This window comes from Hemicordylus capensis, chromosome 4 (assembly GCF_027244095.1).
Source record: "Hemicordylus capensis ecotype Gifberg chromosome 4, rHemCap1.1.pri, whole genome shotgun sequence".
NCBI classification, from domain to species: Eukaryota; Metazoa; Chordata; class Lepidosauria; order Squamata; family Cordylidae; genus Hemicordylus; species Hemicordylus capensis.
In genome coordinates this window covers 300,826,194-300,846,144 of record NC_069660.1, presented here as the reverse complement: position 1 = coordinate 300,846,144, position 19,951 = coordinate 300,826,194, and the positions used below count along the sequence as shown (strand labels likewise).

At 43.8% G+C, this 19,951-nt stretch overlaps 2 long non-coding RNA genes across 2 annotated transcripts in view; one reads left to right on the top strand and one right to left on the bottom strand.

Moving 5' to 3' along the window:
• The window catches only part of LOC128323455 (uncharacterized), a 51,574-nt gene extending 42,544 nt beyond the window's left edge, over window positions 1-9,030 (top strand). Inside the window, exon 3 of the long non-coding RNA XR_008306273.1 lies at window positions 8,894-9,030. This is a non-coding gene — a long non-coding RNA (uncharacterized LOC128323455). The remainder of the gene's footprint in view (window positions 1-8,893) is intronic.
• The window catches only part of LOC128323453 (uncharacterized), a 70,666-nt gene that overhangs the window by 26,582 nt on the left and 24,133 nt on the right, over window positions 1-19,951 (bottom strand). The window lies entirely within an intron of this gene.

The following is a 19,951-nucleotide window of genomic DNA, read 5'->3' as shown; positions in this document are numbered from 1 at the left end:
GTGGCAGAAGTGGGAGTCCATGCCTAGTTGGAACCACTGGTCTTCCATAATTACTTGCCGCCATTATGTGTGAATCCAGCCATAGTATAATTGCAAGGGGACCATGGAACAATGGATGGTAGTAGAAAAGATGGGACTGCACCTTGCTGGCCACAGGGAATTGTGTTCACCATTTTCAACCCTGGAGTGGGGAGGAGCAAATTTTTCAAAGAAGAAGAAAAGGATCCTCAGAATGTCAAAGTGATGTAACATTGGTGTGAGTGGAGTAAGGGCCAAACTCGAAGTGACAACGAAGACCAATTCTCCCATCTCTTTAAAATCTTGTAATCAGCAGGCATGGGGAGCAATTTGGATTGGGACCACCGTGCAAAAAGAAGGCAGTTAACTCTTCCTTGTCCTAATGAAAATGGTACCTTTGAGGGTGTCATTTATATTGGGAATTCTCTCTGGTAGGAGAAATCTTTTTCATTATAGCAGAGTGCACAGAGGCACAACAAAGCAGAATTTAGTTAGGCATGCGTGTATGCTGAGAGTAAAGTAACTTGGAGCCAGTTCATAGTTTCAAATCAATATAAATGGTATCTATTAGAGAACTCCATTCTGGATAGGAAAGTGAGGAGTTAGGATCTCTAATCTATCTTTCTAGCTGGATGCAGTTGGATTCTGCATCCCTGCACACATGGTGCAGGGGAGAGGAGCTTGCATGCTGCAAGGTTGAAGGAACAGGAAGAGAAGGGAGAGAGGAAGTGCAAAGCAGGAAGGAAGGAAGTTAGTCCCTAAGAATAGCAATCTACATTCCAAAGGGATAGTGTCAGAGCAGTAGAGAAGGGATGACCAGTGTCTTGACCCTCTAGCCCTCTGACTCACTAGTCTGTCCTCCTATGTCATTGAGACAAGAGACAGCGCATAGTCCTTCACTTCCAACCATTTATCCAGTTAGAGAAAACTTATGTGTTTGCAGGGGCAGGGGCGGATTTTCATCAGGGAAAACATCATGTGAAAGAGGAAAGAGGATCCCCACCCCCTTCCCTGTTGCTGTAGTCCCATTCTGAATTCTACCCACCCGTCCATCTCTGCAATTGCTTTTTACAAAGAGAGAGAGAGAGAGAGGAGATCCAATCATTTTTTCCCTTTTGTATCACTTAGTTTGGTCCTGGGCTGAGCAATCTACACGCTAGTTAGGCCAGTGTGCCTGTTATGCCAGCCTAATGTTGGCTTGATATAGTTGAGATTCTATATTAGTCCAGCACAAGATGGGAGAAGAAAAAAGAGTTTTAAAATAAAATAAAATGAAACCAGAGAAGTGCAGACCTGCCACTCTCCCAGCATCTAGGTGGCAACACTGCCAGCATGTACCAATCTTGGGTCAACATGCGGAGGACATTCCTATGTGGTCAGGCATGGAAGGAGCTGTACCACTCATGGCAACATCAGCACATGATGCCAAACACACACAACACAAGGGTGTGCCTGACCGAAGGGGGCTGCAGTGCCTTCAACTGCATGAGATACTGTGGTGCAGGCAGCTAGTGAGGGTGGGAACAGAGCTGCCTGGAATCCCAGCACACAGAGTTTGAATCCCTTTATGAAATTCAAAAGGCACACAGTGCAGAGTGCACCAGTGCACCAGACAAAGCGAAGGAGCACAGTTCCCTCACTGGTGAGCCTGAACTCCCCTAGGACACAAGTCCCAGTCCCCCTGAGGAAGCAATATGCAGAAAAGCATCTTTTTGCCAGGAGAAGAACTGAGACAAGCCACAAGGGGATGGGGAGCCCTAGACACACTCTGGTAGAAAAAGGAGGTGGTGGTAGCTCAACTGCACAGAGAGCTAGAATGGGAGCCAGGTTTGAGACCAGCCATAGGGGTTGGTATAAGCAAAGCAAAGCAAAGCAAAGCAAAGCTCACCATTGCATGACTGGTCAGCAATACCCAGGTCAGAAGCAACAAATACAGGAACACAGCAATAAATATAGGAAAATACAAATATATCAAAGTTTGAAGATTCTGAAGCTTCAATTAAACTGCCTTCACTGCAGTTAGAGAGGCATGGATCTGGTGACAAGGATAAAAGCTCCTCTTCCCTACTCACTCAGTTGTCCCATGCATTTTAATGAAGGCTATGATGAGTGCTCCTATTGGGACTGGAAACTTGCCAGGGCTCAGATACATTGAGGCAAAGGTACCCAACTTGGGTTCCTAGATGTTGTTGGACTGGATGGCCGGGAATAATGGGAGCTGCAGTTCAACATCTGAGGACTGATGGAGAAATTCCTGGAATTCTGGATTTGTTTAATGAGCAGAGGCCATCACCGTCCATCAGGTTCAAGCTTTTATTGATCACGACATGTTGTGTGTCTCTCTTCCAAGAGCACATACTCAGGCTTTTGGCAAAAGTCTTTTATACTGTTTACATACAGGCTATAGGATTGAGTACAGAGCCTATCTGAGGCCAAAGTTTCATGGTATACAGGAGGGGTTCTCAACCTTGGGTCCCCAGATGTTGTTGGACTTCAACACGCATAATCCCCAGCCAAAGGCCATTGGGGCTGGGGATTATGGGAGTTGGTCCAATAACATCTGGGGACCCAAGGTTGAGAACCCCTGGTATACAGCAATGATACTAATAGAAGCAGAGTAAATCTTAGCCATTGGTAGACAAGGTGAACCAATTACAAGACAGAAACCAGCAATAATGCACCAATCAGCTTTAGCTGTGCTTATCCCTTGTCAGGCAGGGCAAGATATGGTCAACAGGTGCTTATCTCTAATCAGGGGGGGCAGAGTATTGTTTCCAGGAAAGGGGGCCCTGTAACAACAGGGTGCAGAAACTTGTGGCCTTTAGGTGACACAACTAGGTGAAAGGGGATAGTGGAATTTTACTTCATCAAGATCCAAGGCTGCATTAATTAAGAGGCCTGAAAAGAGCTGTATTTTGCTCTCCCTTTCCAGTGGCTGGCCAGCCAGGCTAGAGACCATGAACACTAGACTGACTGAGTATACTTGATCTATCTGGATGTTTTCTAAAAACAAAATCATTGGATCACTCCAGGCGACTGATTCTGGAATTGGCAGCCATCACGGTTACAGTGTTCCCCTCTTCAGATGAATGCCAAAGCACCTATGAGTGGTGAGGAGATGAGTGGCATGCCAGACTGGGTTTACAGACCTGCTTTTGGCACTGTGTGTTGATGTGTTCAGAAGTTTTTTTAAACCTCCAAATAGGGCTACGGTCTCTGACCAGGCTGGGTTCTTTCTGTGCCAGCTGAAGGAGCATTCCAGATTTTCAGGCAATGGTGTGAAGGAACCAGGGATACTCATGGAGAACATCCTGCTGGATCAGACCAAAGGCCATAGGAAGCTGCCTTATTGGTCCATCTAGCACAGTATTGTCTACACAGATTGGCAGTGGCTTCTCCAAGGTTGCAGGCAGGAGTCTCTCTCAGCCCTATCTTAGAGATGCCAGGGAGGGAACTTGGAACCTTCTGTATGCATGCAAGCAAGCAGATGCTCTTCCCAGAGTGGCCTCATCCCCTAAGGGGAATATCTTACAGTGTCCACATATTTAGTCTCCCATTGAAATGCAAACCAGGGCAGACCCTGCTTAGGAAAAGGGACAATTCATGTGGCTACCACAAGATCATCTAAGTTTTGTCTTCCACAAGTGCCACCCACATGCAGGGTTTGAAACATGCTTGATGTGCTTACTTTAGGAACTGTTTGGTAACGTGCTCCACTTTTTGCTTCAATGCTGATTTTGTAGGTGACTGTTCTAGTTGTTTCCCTGTTTTTAAGAAATTGTGAAAACAACTAAAATAATTGGCACAATAAATAATTTTTAAGAAACAATTTTTAATTGGGCTAAATATTTGTCTGTGTTGATGTCTATTTTTTAAAAAACTGTGTTAAAATTGTTCATAAAATTCATGTTTAAAAGAAAAGTCTAAGGCACAATGTAAATGCTAAGGATTACTACAAGGAACAAGCAGCTCAGCCTTGAAGAACACTTTAAATTTTGTTTGATAACATAATGCAAAAGTGTAATCCTGACAATGGATCTTCTTTACACCACAGTTTTCACAGCTATGCCACAGAACAGAGTATTTATTCTGTATCTTTACATATTCCAACCACACCCACAGATGAAAGGTGATGCAATTAAAGCTATACTAAAGCCATGATTAGCTGTGTCACCTATAACTCCTTAATTATGGAGACTGAGTATCGTAATCAAGAAAGTGTCATCATTTGAAACTTGTTATAATTAATTTTGTAGTGTTGGTGGGTGCACAAATGCTTCTAGGCTCATCCTTCAGTTTTAGCATAAATTATGCAATTAGGCAATTCATGATGCACTCAGTAAAGAGATGTCTACAATTCCTTTTTGCTCATTTTCTTTTTCAGTCTAGTTGGGGACCTATTCACTTGGCAAAGGGTTGATCCAGTCAAAGCAAGTTGCCCAGCATCCTGACTAAGTGCTCACACTGCATGAAAAAGTGCCAGTGCTGTTGAAGAATTTCTGACTAACATGCAGTGACACTTGTGCGAGAAGAAGAATTTTATTGATCTCCCCTTCCTCTAGTAGTCCCCCAGAAGGAATTTCATTGATCTCCCCTTCCCCCAGAAGTCCTCTGTGTCACCCAAAAATATGTCCCTGAGGGCAGCATCACTTTCAGGGACATATTTTTGTGTGACGCAGAGGACTTCCAGGAAGGGGAGATCAGTGACATTCCTGCATGATAGTTGCTGCTGAGTTAGCCAATTGTGTCTGCAGCACTGGCACATCTCATGTAGCATCTGTGCTATGATAATTAGGATGTTGGCTGGTAAGTCCTGTCTGCTATCTGGGCAGACAGACCTTATATTAACTGTATGAAGAAAGGAGCAATCAAAATGATCAGGTGACTGAAGTACATTGCTTTTGAGGAAAGGCTAAAATGTTTGGGACATGATATAGGCTTATAATATTTTACAAGGTCTGTCTTGTAAAATAGGATAAAAATAATCATGTGCACTGCTCTAAGCTCCTCGGAGAAAGAGCAGGATATAAATGTAAAAATAAATACATAAAATAAAATAAGGCACTACCTCACACAATGCAGAATTAATCTATGGAATTTGTTGCCACAAAATATGACGGCCACTAGTTTAGATAACTTTATAAGGGGATTAAACTCATGGACTAATTTATCAACAGCTATTATTCACGATACCACTATTGAACCTCCAGGTTCAGAGGTATATCAGTTGTTGGGAATCAACAGCAGGAAGGAGGGGGCTTTTGCTTTCATGCCCTGCATATGAGCTTCCCAGGGGCATCTGGTTGGCTCTCGTGTAAAGCAGGATGCAGCAAATGGCTCCAATAGGAGCTTCCCTCCTAAAGAAAATAACAGCTGGGGGTGGGGAGGACAGCATGGATAGGAAGGGGAAAGTAAGAGCCATCCTCCCTTAGGTTGCAGTCCCAATCTGCATCAGGATTCCTCACAACTGCCAAAGAAAAAATAAACACATCAAGAGGCTAATTAGTTTTAGCACAGTTGCCAACTGATATGAGGATGGACCATTTGTGATCACCCCATGGATATAATGCAGCAAAACACAAGTAGGATCTAAAAAAGAGCTCCAGTGCCCAGAGGCGTAACTATGGGGGGGCAGGGGGGGCACGTGCCCCGGGCGCCATCTTTTCTGGTCACGTGGGGGGCGCCGCCATAACAAAAAAAAAGTTTTTTAATTTTTTTAAAAAAAAATTTAATACAAATGTTTCCTGCTGAGTGCAGCAGCGCTGCAGCAGTCAAGGGAGCGTGTCGGCGCCCCCTCCCCCATGAGTGGTCCCTTCCGCGCTGCCCGCGCCCCCCCCCCCATTGCTTTGCTGGCGCCTGGCGGCCAGTCAGTGGCCTGGCTTGGCGGCGGCGGGCGCTTGTGAGGAAAAACCTAAGTATAATGTAGTATGTTGGGGGGGGCGGGGGGGCCATTTCAATGCTTGCCCCGGGCGCCGTTTTCCCTAGTTACGCCTCTGCCAGTGCCCATGATGCATTTAAGATGTTATTGGCTGAACACTGGAAAACTAAACCATCTTTAGAGGAACGGTGTAGGGATTTTTAAAATTTAAAACACATAATTTTAAACTTAAATACATTAAAATGTGTTAAAACCATAATATGAACAAATTGAGCAACATGAAATTGCTTAGAGCCACCATTCAAATCATCTCATCAAGAAACAAATCATACCACATTAAAGGCAGTCTATGAAGTTCGTTCTTAATTTAGTAATTAAGATGTTTCAGCAAACCACACTGGAATAGCTGCTACAACTTCCTCTTTTCTTCTGCTGGAATGTTAAAAGCCATAGATCCCACATTTCTAAAACAGATTTTGATCTTAGAGATCTTGGGGGGGGGGGGAGTGAGTTTGCATAAAAGAACTGGAAGTTCAGATTTAGCATCCGAGAGGAATAGCAAGAAGGCTAGTGTAGTGATCAGCTACCCCTCCCCGTAAAGAGTTAACTGGAAGTGAACCTGTTCTGACTGACAGGCTGGTGAACTCCAGGGCTCAGCCAATCAGCACACCAAGTGGGTGGGACCTAGAAACATGTTGGGAGGAAGAAGGCAGTTCTTTATTAGAGCAGGGCATGTGGCCATGGAGTCTGGATGCAGGAGAAGGACTGCAGCTGTTAAAACTGCAGGGGCTTGATTCTCAACCGGTGTTTGGTGAATTCAAGGAAAAGGGAAGTTTAGTCTATGGAAAGTTTTGTTTAGTCAGACTTTGCATTAGAATTTCTATTTCTTTGAGGTGTGTGCATTGTATGTCCCTAGTACTGTTCTAGTATTGATTACCTGCTACATAATTAAAATAAGAAATACTAGCCTATGCCCATTCTACCTAGGGCATTGCAAAAGACTCTATAAATATTTAAATATACATTAAGATAACCTAATTTTTGTAATCTGATTAAATATTCTTAGCTGTATTTAAAGCTGAGAAAGCCTCAGATGGAAGCAGTCTGTAGCACTTGAATAAAACTGTTTTCTAAGTATTTTTTTTACAAGCCTCTCCAAGTTGGTTTTTAACTCTGGAAAAAGTGGGGGCAGCGAAGGGGGCAGTTCTCTGGTGCAAACATCTCCTCAGATGCTCAGCAGCTAACAAGTTTTCTTATCCCATGTAAGCTTACAAATGGAAGGTTTTTGGTGCTCATCCAATAGCAAAATAAAGAGAGTTTACCCTGGGATTCCACCCCAAGCCCAGGGAGGTTCAAGCTCTGTCGATAAATTGGGGGGTGATGGCAGCAGCATTTTGAATCTACCGATAATACAGAATAGTTTTAGGACAAGCCTAGCCAAACAGCTCAGCAGAGATGATTCAGCATTTCTTTCCCTCACATGAGCCTGCTCTGAGACAAAGGCTTCAATCCACTACAGCTAGTGAGGTACATAGACATTTGTGAGGTTCTACCTCCTCCTGTGTAGAGGGTTCCAGATGGCCTCTGAATTATGGCCACTGGGGGGATGCTATTCCACTGTCTGGCAATCTGGACTCTCCTGGCCTGCCCTTCACCACTGACCAGCTCTGGTTTATATAATCCTTGGCAGGTGGGGCAAGTCCCGTGAGAACTCAGGCCGAGATCTCACATGAGTTGCCCCTGATCCTGTGAAGACTCACCATATTCAAGTGATGATGCACTGCTATCCTGTGGGGGCCAGGCAGACACTCCTTGGCCAGGGCAAGCAGCCACCTCCAGGGTTGCATGGCTGGGAGGGAGCGACACCAGCCACACTGGGAGGGTAGGTTCCCGAGTGCCAGCCTGATGTCTTGCAGTGGCCCGTGGCCTGCGACCCATGGCCTGTCAGGGGATCCCTGACAACATTTTCAAGCTCTTCTTCAGAAATACCCAGTGCCATTTGATTTCTTGATTGAATGAGCAACTAAAACCAGGAGCAAGGGACAGTTCTGCCTGTTCCCACTAGGCAGAGGGGAAGTAGTGGATGTAAGCTGTTTGTCCCAATCACAGCTTGTGGATTTATCAGATATTGAGGCTATTCACCCAATCAAAAACTGAGTAGGACAAGTGACCTATCCAGGTTTGGGAGCTGTGCGCACTCCCAATTTTCAGTTGTGTCAGAGCAAACAACTAGATTTGAGGAAGGAGAAGTGAATGTGTGATAGGGATGTGCACAAAATGCAGTTCAAATCATGAATCTTTTATGGAAACTGGGTCGGGAACTTTAAGAGAAAAGAAAGCAGGTCATTACCAGCTCTCTGCCACTCCATGCAGCTTCCTGCTGGGGTGGGGGGACTGCATACCAATAAACCCATGGCATTTGTGCATGCATGGGTACCATTTGCATGATCAGCAACCATGGGAAGCTGCATGAGGTGGCAGAAAGCAAGTAAGGACTGTCTCTCCTTTTTCTTAAAATTCCCAACCCAATTTCCCTAAAAGTCCTCAAACCGTGGTTTGTGTTAATCTCTATTGTGCAGGAGACAGGCGCTGGGAAGGACAGCACCTTCCTACCCAGCATTCATACCCAGTATTTAACCAAAGTAGGAGGAAAAGCTCTCCTACCCAGCTCCTGTCTCCCACACAAACACTTCTCCCTCCTCCTACTTAGTTGTTTGCTCCCACACAACTGAAAACTAGGAGCATGCACAGCTCCCTTACCTGGGCAGGACACTTGTCCTTCCTTGTTCCCAGTTGTGTGAACAGCCTCAGTGTCTTTTAGTTGTCTTGTGAAAATAAGTCACAACTGATGTTTGTGGATGTATCATGAAATGAATGTATTATTCCCCTTAGTCAAAATGGAGGGGGGTGGTGGACATCACAGCCTTTTAAAGAGCTGTCATTATATATGATTCTCTTTATAAATTTATCTTTTCCTGGTTTTATGATTATTTTCAGTTATCTCCATGAATCCAGGATCTTATTGTCCTCGAGTCTCTAGGAATTGGCATAAATCTCCAGATGACAACTGAAAGCAATCCTGGATATGTTAATGGCTTGCTGTTGGAACATCCTCAGTCAGAGCTAGCAACACTAATCTTACTTGGTATCCTGATTGAACAGTTGCTATAGACATTTTTATAAAATTATAAAGGGAAACCATCCCTCCCAGGAGATTTGTTGTTGAATTCTTTGTGTCTTTGATTTGCTCATCAGTAATGCTGTTGTCTAAAAAGAGTTCAATTCTGCTTCTCACAATGCCAAGTTTAGAGAGTTTTTTCAAATCGAAATTCAATTTGCTGTGGAGTATAAATCACAACAGAAGTGGAAGTCTAAAATGTTTAACAATATCATCAGATGTTATTACTCCTGTAGAAGCATAATTTCTTACTGGAATGTTGAATTTGCTTCACTTTTTAGTTGCTATGACAGAAATCTTCTTAAAATACTTTTGGTTTAGGTAAATTAAAGCCTTCTCAGCTTGGCAGCATCCAATAAGATAATTTATTTCAAGTGGCAATTAGCTGCTTGTAAATCTGATTGCATGGATTGTGTTTATACCTGGCTTCCAGCCTAATCCCCTCTGCTAGGAAGTTTTGCTTGCCCTTCTTCCTTAACCTCTTATTGTGGGAAGCCATGCTGCTGAAATGCCCTCTGCAGATTTTGCCCTCTTAGCATCCTGCATTCTCTAGCAAGATATATCAGGGACGTTATGGACCTCCAGGGAGTGTTCCGTTTCTTCCCTCAGTTGCCCATCATGAAACAATACTTCATTCACGATTCAGGTTTTCAGAAACACAGCCTTACTAAGGCTCCTTTTATCCAGGCATGTTCTGACAAAACCATCTGTATGAGTTTTGATGTTATACCACTATGGGCTAAGACCTTGAAATGAAAAAGCATCTCTCACCTGAAATATGACTTGGAAACTTCACAAAGCATAATCTCTGATTTGCAGGTTACATATCCACATATCAATCCAATCTTTTTAAAATGCTCCTTAGAACTCTACCCCCGGAATATTCAAGCTCCTGTATGTTTTTTAAAATGCTGCTGTAGAGCTATAACTAGGGATGTGCGAAATGTTTCGGGTACAAAAAGTTTTGTACCCAAAGCAGCCTGTTTCAGGTGTTTTGTAGACAAAACAAAACACCCATTTTCCAGATCCAAAAGTTTTGTATATAAAACAAAACATCCCTGTTTCGGCTACAAAATGTTTTGTTGTTTCAGACCTCCATTTTGTGGTGATCTCTCAGTCAGTCTCCATTTTGTGTTTGACATCTCTTTGAATTTCCCACCCTTCCAGCCTTCTGATCAGTTACCTAAATCATGGGTTGACCTGCTGACAATTCCCTCCTTGTTCCCCATTGGCTCTTTTGCTTCTTGCCACTCTTTACTGACCCCACATTGGCCAGGGGAAGGGTTGCTAACCCATGGGGTGCTGGGTTCTGCTGTTTCTGTGGTGTTCTGAGTGTAGATTCTCTGGTAGCATATGAGAGTGGATTCTTGTTTTTCACTGAAAATCTCATATGCTACCAGAGAATCTACACTGAACACCTCAGAAACAACAAAACCCAGTACCCCACAGGCTTGTGGGTATGGGGGTGGTTGGCACCCTATGTGCACTACACAACCCCTCGCTCTGGGCAACCCCAGTGCCCCCCAAGTGGAATTATGCGGCTGCTGAAACCTCCATTATTCCCTATGGGAGAAATCTTAAAGACACGTAAACTTCAACAAACCACAAAAGATCAGCCCTTTGCCCAATTCCTTTGAAATAATTCTGGAAGTTTCCTTGCCCCCATTGGGCACTACCACCCACCACACTCTGCTCTGGGTCATCCCTTTCCCCTTGATTTGAAGCGATACATTTGCTGGAATCCCCATTATTCCCTATGGGAAAATTCTTAAAGATGTGTAAACTTAAAAAAAGTTCACCAAAAAAATCAGCCCTTTGCCTAATTCCTTTGAAATTTGGGTGGTAGCTTCCACCCATTGGACACTACCACCACCACCCACTCTTTTTGCCCTGGGACCCTTTTTAAAAATCCAAATTGATTCCGATTCGGATTCAGAAAATTTGGCTACAAAACAAAACAGGGCTGATTCGGATTCAGAAAATTTGGGTACAAAACAAAATGGGGATGTTTCGATTCGGATACAAATCGAAACAAGAAAATTCCAAAATGCACACCCCTAGCTATAACCAAGCTTTGTATGGTTTAGTTACTCTGTCTATAAAGTTGCTCATTTAGAATTTCAATTGAATATAATATATTGTTCTGAATACAATACAATATGTTAATTCACCAAATCTTCAGCTGGATAGGAGGAGTACCCAGCAAGGGCAGGTGAGATGGGCACACTCCCAGTCCATGGCCGTGTGAACTCAAAAAGCAAGGTAGGAGGAAGCTTTGTGGCTTTGCTCCCAAACAGGACCACGGGGCCCCATTTGGGAGTATATTCCGGCCAGCACCGCATTCACAGCGCAGCCAGGAATGTTCTCCCTGCCTTTAAAGGCAAGGAGAGCAGCTCCCAGCCACTCTGCGAACACAGTGCTGGCTGGTATTTGCTCTCAAACAGGGCCATGCTGCCCCATTTGGGAGTGAAGCCACACACCCTGCGTCTGACGTCAGACACAGGGGGCATGGCAAGGGGGCTGCCGGCGGACGGAACATGGGCCACCGGCTAGTTTCCTCTGCCAGTGGTGGTACATATCAGGTGGCGCAGAGAAGTGCTGCTCAAGAACCTGTCGTCTGTTCATTGAGCTTCCACACTCCTGTCACTTGCAAGTACTATGAAAGAATCCCAGCCCTTGCCACCTGGTAAATATTCTTGAGACTGCAGCCTTAGATTGGTTCTGCTCCCAGACTAGCCGTAGCACAGTGGAAGAGCATCTGCTTTGCTTACAAAGGTCCTGGGTTCAAAATCCCTGGCAACCAGGTAGGACTGGGAGGTACTCCTGCCTGAAACCTTGATGAGCTGCTGCCCGTTGGAGTAGACAGTACTGAGCTAGATGGATCATTGGTCTGACTGGGTATTAGGCAGCATCCTATGTTCCTATCATATTCACCCAAAGCCAAGGCAAGGTTTCCCCTCCAGTTCTTTCCTGTTAAAGATAGAGGGGTTGTCTTGAATTCAGGTCCTCTTTCTTTTGGGTAGATACAGGTATAACTTGTATTTAACCTCTATCTTTTAAGGCGTCGTCTTAAATTCAGAGTGGCCTTCTCTTCAGGTAAATACAGTATGCAAAGCTGAAGGTTGCTTTATCAATTATCATTATCAATATGCAAAAGGACAAATACGGTCAAGAGGCTTTTACAAAGGCGCTGCAAGTCTTCCATGCTTGCTCTCTCACACTAAGGAAATAGGCCCTACTGGACTGTCCAGAACATCCAGCATTCCAGCCGTGTTATCAGGATGATGAAGACTTTTAAAGCAATATTTGCTATGATGCAAGGAGGATCCACATCATGATCTCTATGTATAGCTGCAGAGAAGCAGACCCATGATTCCTTTACGAAGTCTAGACAGGGGAAGAGGCAGGGAACGGCCATGGCATAACAAATGCTTAGGACATGCAGAAAAAGAGGACAGCATGAGGATGGATGCAGCTGCTTATTTTGAAAAGGCAAGGAGTGGTACTCGGCATTGTTTATCAAAGCCAGAAGGCTGGCCAGTGATACGTCTGTCACTTCACCGAGAAGCATTTCAGAAAATATGGCATCCGCAGCTGCCAAATGACATAGGTCATGTGACTGGGGGTGATTGGTATGTTTGGCTGTACTGCTGAAAGGCAAGAAGAATCTACACAGCCAAGCAAAAAAGGCTCGAGCCACAATTGAGAGCTGTTTTATGGCCACAGCCACTTAAAATTGCCTAACATTTCATTAGTATTTTAATGAAAGCAATGCATCTGACAAAAAGAGAAATCCTGACTCTCTGGTGGTAGATCTGCTGGCCCTTGCTATTTCTGGGTGATGTTATAGTAAGGAGAAGAGCTGGTCTTGTGGTAGCAAGCATGACTTGTCCCCTTTGCTAAGCAGAGTCTGTCCTGGTTTGCATTTCAATGGGAGACTAGATGTGTGAGCACTGTAAGATATTCCCCTCAGGGGATGGGGCTGCTCTGGGAAGAGCAGAAGGTTCCAAGTGTCCTCCCTGGCACCATCTCCAAGATAGGGCTGAGAGAGATTCCTGCCTGCAACCTTGGAGAAAGAAACCATATACATAAGAATGTGTATATAAATCATGTATAGTAATCTATTGAAAAATTACACACCATAAATCAATATCAAATTACCAGAAAACAATTGTATCCAAAAAATGCCATACAAACAAGTTCCTTATCTGTGGTAATTCACAAAATGGACAATTGTGTGGATTTATTAACAATAAAGAAACACACAATGGCGATGAAAAAGTCCCAAGGTAGTAGCTGAAGGGTCAAAAGGTGATCAAATAGTTCCTTTTAGGTGTACAATAAATCAAGCGTTTCCTGTAGTATGTCACAGGATCAGTTCTTACATTTGCTCAATCTTGCTACTGCTCCAAAAGATCAATTTTTGCTGTTATTCACTGCTACTCAACAGGTATCCTAGTTAAGCAGGTATCTAGGTAGTTTGTAGCCTGTTTCCTCCTGCTCTAAGCAGGGCTTCATCAGGAGAAGTTTTTAGCAATTTTCATTAGTGGCTCATTCTACAAAGAATAAAAAAACCACCATAATACAGTGATCCCTTCACTATTAAAATACCCTCAACAGAATTATTATATAAACTCAAAAAGAGGGAAGGTTTACTTACTTTGTTGCTCCTTACTTTAATCAGTTTTCATTAATAGCTCTTTTTCAGTAGTTTCACATTGGCACTCTACTGATTCAGGGTCATTTAAAAAACAACTCCTGCAATGCTGCTTAATATATCCTTCAACCTCCCTCAGTCTTATACATTCCCGTTAATTAACAACAGTGTGATCATTATCCAATCAATTATATAAATATCTAAAATTACAGGCACTAACACACATGCACAGAAAATGCCAACATCAAAGCATCACAAAGTGATGTTAGGAAAATGTTAGACTTTTTTTTTTAAAGATAAAGGTTCAAAAATCTATAAGGATCTACAAAATGTATGAATGTTCCAATTTTAATATTTTATATTTTCCAATTTTAATACAAACTTTAATAACACCAAACACATCTGTTTATCTCCACCTGTTTGGTCTCTATAGGTAACTGGCCAGGTCATTGACCTGATTCAAGCCCAATGGTTCTAAAGTTTGAAGTTGGTATATTTAAAAAAGCTTCCCTTTGTAGAACAGTTTTAATATCTGAATAGGAGAATTCTTTAGTTTTGTATTTATAAATGACAAAAAAATTCAAAATCACTGGGGGATGTCCTGCCTGTATAAAATGGCTAACCATGGGGCATTCCAAATTCAAAATGGCTAACCATGGGGCATTCCAAACTCCTTTATGCGGGTATGGTGTTCCAAAATGTGAGCCCTGACTGTTCTAGTCGACATCCCTACATACCTAAGAGAACATGGGCATTGTATTTATAATTGATGCTTTTTGTTGAACAATCTGCAAAAAAGTCCAAAACATATCTTTTGCCCATATTATAGCACTTAGCAATAGCAATAGCACTTACATTTATATACTGCTCTATAGCCGGAGCTCTCTAAGTGGTTTACAATGATTTTAGCATATTGCCCCCAACATTCTGGGTACTCATTTTACCAACCTCGGAAGGATGAGTCAACCTTGAGCCCCTGGTCAGGATCGAAATTGTAACCTTCTGGTTACAGGGCAGCAGTTTTACCACTGCGCCACCAGGGGCTCATATAAAGATTATTTGTCTCTATATTCTGTGGTTTGTAACACCATGGGACATGCAACACAATGACTGCATTTAAAGAAACCTTTGGGTTCCACAACTTCCCTCCGAGGTAGGCTGTCTGCTCTAACAAGAAGATCTTTTAGGCTGGCAACAATGGTCTCCTACTATGGCTTGTCTTCCTGTCTCTACCCTAACTGCTGTCCATAACTCAGCTGAGAGGCACACAGAAAGCTGGACTGGGATAAGTACCAGTGCTCCCTGTAACATAGATTCCCAGGTGTTGTTGACTACAATTCCCATCATCCCCAGCTGCATTGGCCTTTGGCTGGGGATTATGAGAATTGTAGTCCACAATATCTGGGAATCCCTGTTACAGAGAACACTGGTAAGGACTCATGCACCTTAATAGGCTGAAAATAGATGGATAGCTCTAAATCTTGATGGTTGCTGCCCTATTAATCTGAAAGAACAATAGTGGATTCCCATGTTACTTTTTAATATGGTGTAGCTGTTGGAAGATTGTTGCACATTATTGTTTTCATGTATTGGTGTTTTGAGTGCACAGTATGCAGAGATGGCTGATATTTACCATGTCTTGGAAAAGGCTGGAGAACAAGCAGGCTCCCAAAGCTGGCAGAGACATATAGGTGGAATGCTAATGTAAGTAAAGCATGAGAAGTTCAGATACAAACAAGAACGTTATTTATGGATAGCTGTGGCAACAAGGGGTGGCAGTGGGGAGAAGGACACACAAAACGCTGACTTTAGTTACCAAAAAGTTAAACGGAATAAGTGGAGAAAGTAAGAAGAGACCATTTAGATGATCTTGGCTGAGTGGTCTATATCTTAGCAATTTTATCTTCACAGTTAGGGATGACATTGAGAAATTATCCCCTGCTAACTGAGCAAAGAGGCCCATTTCAAATGGTGATTCTCCTTATATTCAACAGGAGGGGCGCAATTGGCCGTATCCCACCCCAACACAGCATCCCTTCAGTGATTGTAGTTAGTGCCTTCTTTCTGCATCTTTTTAGATTGTGAGACCAGGGGCGGATTAAGCTTTTTGCCACCCGTAGGTAACCAAAGAGTTGCCACCCCAACTTGAAGGGTTTGACAGCTATACTTGTAAAGGGGAATCCATCAAGGATTTCTCTTACAAGTAACGGGCTGGTGGGGAGTTAAATCTCATTCCCATGCGCAGAGTCCCCCCAAATAGGCCGAAAACAGCCTGACCTGGCACTCGGGAGGCAGACGGGCCTGTGGGAGGAGTTCTCGCCGCCATCCCGGCCGCACTGCCACCATCCTTCTGCCATACCGATGCGCAGTGGCAGTTTTTAAAAGGTAGAGAAGGAAGATTTAATTTTTCTCTGACCCAAGCCCTTTACTTGCACACCACTCTCAAAATTTGCTGCCCCTCAAGATTTGCCGCTGTAGACAAGTGCCTTCATTGCCTATGTGTTAATCTGCCTCTGTGTGAGCCCTTTGGAAACAGGAAGCCGCCGCTACTACCCTCCTCCTCCTCCTCCTCCTCCTCCTCCTGCTTTGAGAACTTTTCTGCTGAAAAGCGTAAGAACATAAAAACAGCCCTGCTGGATGAGGCCTAAAGCCTATCTAGTCCAGCATCCTGTTTCACACCGTGGCCCACCAGATGCGGCTGGAAGCCTACAGGCAGGAGTTGAGGGCATGCCCTCTCTCCTACTGTTGCTCCTCTGCAACTGGTATTTAGAGGCATCTTTTCTCTGAGGCTAGAGAGGTGCCCTATAGCCATCAGACTAGTAGCCAATGATAGACTTGTCCTCCATGAATTTGTCTAAGCCCCTTTTAAAGCCAACCAAACTAGTGGCCATCACCACATCCCGTGGCAGAGAATTCCATAGGTTAATTATGCTCTGTGTGAAAAAGTACTTCCTTTTGTTGGTCCTACATTTCCCAGCCTTCAGTTTCATGGGATGACCCCTGGTTCTAATGCTATGAGAAATGGAGAAAAATTTCTCTCTGTCCACTCTTTCTATTCCATGCATAATTCCATACACACACACAAACACACACACACTTCTACACAGTGTCTATACACTTCTATTTTAATAATAGATCCCAGATCGCAGAGCAGAGTCCTGGGCCAGAGCAACATGGGATCTGTCATCTCGGGGAAAGGTGAGTATCACAACCCTCCCACCCACCTGCCCCCACCCCACCCACCCAGTCATGTGAACGACCTCAAAGAGAGCTTGTGCAGCCCAGTCCTAGGCTTGTTTACACAGAAAGCACGACTCATTCAGATCAATGGAATTTGTATGGGATTTCATCCTGCCCAAGGATAGAACTACACATTTTGCAGAACTGAGCAATTAAGCAATTATTCCCTCCCACACACACTTTTTTCAGGTAAAGGAACTGAGGATGAGCAATGGAGCAATAAGCAGTGGAGGAACAGGAAGAAAGGCTGGTTTTTACTAGGTGAAATTTTTACTAGGGAGGTTCTGCTTTGGTGGCAGGTGGCAGAGTCACATGATGCAGGAGCATGGAGAGGTGATGGGAGTGAGAAGCAGGGGCACTCCTAGGTAATTTGGGTGCCCACACAACCCCCACTATGAAGCCCCCTGAACCCTGCTTTTGGGGGGGCTTCCTGCAGCCACCCCATGCCCACCCCACCACACCGTACCTCTGTTTTCTCTCTCTCCATAATATAAGCCACCATGTGCATGGCCGAGGGGTGATGGCTGGGATGTTGGCTGGGGGGGGGGAGTAGGCCAAGCAGGTCTCGCCTCCCCCCGCCCCCGGCAGCAGCGGTGGCCAGAGTGACCTCTGGGCTTCTCCGTTCGGCCCAGCAGCTCTTGATCTGCGAGGCGCTCCAGTGCACCTGCGCAGTTGAAATAGATCATCATACGCCTGTGCCACCACCCCTTGGCCGTGCATATGGTGACTTAAATTATGCCCCCCCCAAATGGAGGTACAGTGTGGCAAAGCGTGGCTGCAAGAGGCCCCCCTGCCCATTTGGAGGCCCACCCGGACCTTGGAGGCCACGGACCAGACCCCAAGGTCCGGGGGTAAGAGTGCCTCTGGTGAGAAGTTAGCAGTTAGCTAACTAACTTTACCCAATTAGCAGCTACCCTTGCTAACTGAGTTAAAAGGCACCTTTTTGAAGGGGTGATTCTCTTCTATTTATCATGGGGAGCAACTGGCCCTATCCAGTCCCAGCATAGCATTCCTTCAATAGTTGATGCTGGTGTTACCTTGTGTTTCTTTTTAGATTGTGAGCCAGGACATCACCTGGACATCACCACCTGGACATCAGCTTCTGGAAGATTAGATTAGAAAATAAAATCTCCAGGCTTAGATCAGATGCTAGTAAACTGAAAGATATGAAAGACAAGAAGCTGAAGAATCAAAACACCAAACAGTATCTGATCCAAAAATACCACCTGGATTCAAGGAAAATCAGAGAAGCCCTGGAAATAATAAAGCAGCAAATAACAGGAGTGTCAAAGAAGATTAGCAGATATGAAGCCGGAATTACACAACACAGGCAGAATCTCCAATTTCAGTCGAATCAGAGACGTTTCTACCAAAGCATAGAAGGAGAAACTGCAAGAAACTTAGAAACACCAAATAAAGAAGAAACAGTGCAATTATGGGGGAAATTATGGGACAATCCAATAGATTATAATAAAAAAGCAGGCTGGATGAAAGAGGTCAAAAAATGTAACCAACAAATGCAATATCTAATAATAACACCAGAATTAATAAGTGAAAGAGCAAAGAAAATTAAAAATTGGACTGCTCCAGGCGATGATGAACTGCATGGCTTTTGGCTTAAACACCTAACAAGCCTTCATAAACAACTATCAAAACAGTTCAATCACATTTTGCAAGGAGGTGATATTGAACAATGGCTAACAACTGGGAAAACTCATCTCATCATGAAAGACCCAGCAAAAGGTGCAGTTCCAAGTAATTATAGACAGATAACCTGCCTGCCAACCATGTTCAAATTATTAACTGGAATAATAGCAGATGAAGTGATGCAACACTTATTAACTAACAAACAGCTTCCAGTTGAACAGAAAGGAAAGTGCCTGAACACCAGAGGCACAAAAGACCAGCTGCTGATTGACAAAATGATTTTAGAAAACTGCAAGAGAAGAAAAACCAATCTAAGTGTTGCATGGATTGACTACAAGAAAGCCTTCGATTCATTGCCTCACACATGGATACCAAAATGTTTAGAAACAACCGGTGTCAGCAAAAACATTCAGATATTTATTTTAAAAAGCAATGAGCATGTGGAGTACACAGTTAACAATCAATGGCGAGACACTTGGACAGGTTAGCATTAGAAGAGGCATTTTCCAAGTGGACTCACTATCCCCTCTGTTGTTTGTAATAGCCATGACCCCACTTTCACAAATACTCAACAAAACAGGCCTCAGATACCAAACATCTAAAACATCAAGTCAAATCAACCATCTGCTGTACATGGACGATCTGAAGTTGTATGGAAAGTCCCAGTCAGAAATTGAATCACTGCTAAACACTGTCCGTATATTCACTAGCGATATAGCAATGGAGTTTGGACTAGACAAGTGTGCTGCATTAATAATGAACAGAGGGAAAATAAGAAAAACAGAAGGAATAGAACTGTCCAATGGAAGCAACATCAAGAACCTGGAAGAGAAAGAACCTTACAAATACTTGGGCATTCTCCAGGCGGATAACATCGCACACACTGAAGTTAAAAGAAAAATTGGAAGTGAATACATCTGGAGAGTTAGAAAAATCCTCAAGTCCAAACTCAATGGCGGGAACACAATACAAGCCATAAACACCTGGGCTATACCTGTTATCAGATACACTGCAGGAATAATAGACTGGACCCAGGCAGAGCTAGAGACGCTAGATCGTAAGACCAGGAAAATAATGACCATCAATCATGCTCTGCACCCCCACAGTGATGTAGATAGGCTATCCCTCCCTCGCAGCTCAGGTGGAAGAGGAATGCTGCAAGTCCATCAAACAGTAGAGGAGGAGAAAAGAGACCTTGAAGAATATATCAAGGACAGTGAAGAAGATGCTCTTAAAATGGTCAGTAACGAGAAACTATTATACACCAATGAAACAAAGCAGGCCTACAAGAAAGAACAAGTCAAGAACCGAGCAGAAAAATGGAGAAATAAGC